Source organism: Galeopterus variegatus, unplaced genomic scaffold (genome assembly GCF_000696425.1).
Source record: "Galeopterus variegatus unplaced genomic scaffold, G_variegatus-3.0.2 Scaffold6166, whole genome shotgun sequence".
Classification (NCBI taxonomy): Eukaryota; Metazoa; Chordata; class Mammalia; order Dermoptera; family Cynocephalidae; genus Galeopterus; species Galeopterus variegatus.
In genome coordinates this window covers 56,246-58,053 of record NW_007732277.1, presented here as the reverse complement: position 1 = coordinate 58,053, position 1,808 = coordinate 56,246, and positions in this window count along the sequence as shown.

Below are 1,808 nucleotides of genomic sequence, written 5' to 3'. Positions count from 1 at the left end.
AACCCTCGGCGGGAGCGCCGTCATGCTCTCAAGCGGCACACTGTAGCAGTGCGCCACCGGGCGGCCCTTGTACTCATATTTTTAAAAGCAATGTCGTACCTGGTTTAAGTGTTCAGGTTCTGCAGTGCTTTCTGCAGTATGTTTCAGTTATATGTTTTTTAAGGGTTTTTCTAAAGTCGTAACACACACATGACAGTGTTTCTATACTGTGGTGTACGTACACTGCTGGTGACTAGTCCAGGCTCCCTTTACAAGGGCAAATATACCCATCCCCCAGCATCTATGGGTGTTAGCCTCTAACTACAGCTGCTTCCTTCTCTGGAGAATTGCACTTTGAAGAAGATCTTCAGTGCCTGGGAGATTTCTGTATAACACCCACAGCCCCCACACAACCCTGCAACCTGCAGCCCATGACTGACTGCTGATGAGTGTGCAAGGGTACCTTGCCTCACGGTTGACCAATTCTGTGGTGCAAATCCTACTCCAGAGCTCCTCCTGGGATCAGGCTAAAGCTGGTTTCCAGCTGGCTTGGTTCCCCCCACCTCTTTCCCTATGTGCTTCTGTCACTCCCCTGCACCTAAGAACACTCCCTTGATAAATCACTTGCCCAAGAATATATACCCCTCAGGCTCTGCTTCTATAGAACCCTGTCTAATACTAAGGCTTATCTCATGTTTGTCAGAGAACAATGTAAATGTAAGGTCGCTGAGGAAGGAGATGCTAGCCAGGTTAAGGAAGAAATTAAGATTTTATTAGCATGCGGCAAGCGAACCTGCTGGGCTGAGCTGAAAAATGGCGTCATCCCCAAGAGGCAGTTGGCTGTCTTCTTTTACAAGGTTAAGATTGGCATCTGGCCTAGCCTAGGAAGATGGTCACAATGTTTCACTCCGGATACAGCCTGTTCATGGGAACAAACTTAGGGAGACAGAAACCTTGGGCTAGCTGGGGGAAGCAGTTACAATGTTACACTTTAGGTACAGCCTGCTCAGCCTGCTCATGGGAATAGAGACTTAGGGAGATAAAAACAGAGGAATGAAACTTAGAGAAACAAAACCGAAGGGTGGGGGCTTTCTAAAAGTCAGGTTCTCAGTTCCAGGGACCTAACAGTAAAGAAGGCCCTTTGTTGGCCCTCTGTTATAAACAGAGCAGTCATATCCATCTCTGGGGAAGTCAGGAATGAGTCAAGATATAACTGGACAGGGCCCCTCAAATCAAAATTGGACATATATCCTAACTCAAATTAAAAGAAGGCTTAGCCGATTCCTATTGTCTCCTGTCTTGCTGACACCGACACACCACATTCTATCAAATTAGAAATGAAGTTCATGCTTCATTGTAATTCTTTCTCACTATAGAATATGAAAAATCCTTATATTTATTAGGAGTTATGTGGCATTTGTTAAAAATTTTGCTAGATTGTAATTATTTTGTGATAGATTTTCTTGCAATAATAGCATGAATGTTAAATTTATTCATCATCTGTTGGTTGCTATCGAAGATGGCTCAAGAATGAGCCCAAGGTTGGGTAAGTGATAATGCTCTGGGAAAACAACAATAACAACAACAAAACCAGATTACCAGTTTTCAAATAATAAAAATAAATTCTAATTTAATAATTCTGCTATTGTTCAGATGACATATTGGGTTATCACTATAAACCTCAATTGTAATATTGTTAAAGTGTACAGGTGATGGTTAAGAGTAATTTTCAGATTGACAAAATGTTCAGGTTGAAAATAACCAGATTTTTGGGCCGGCCCGGTGGCGCACTGGATAGTGCGCCACTTGGGAAGCGCGGCAGCGCTCCC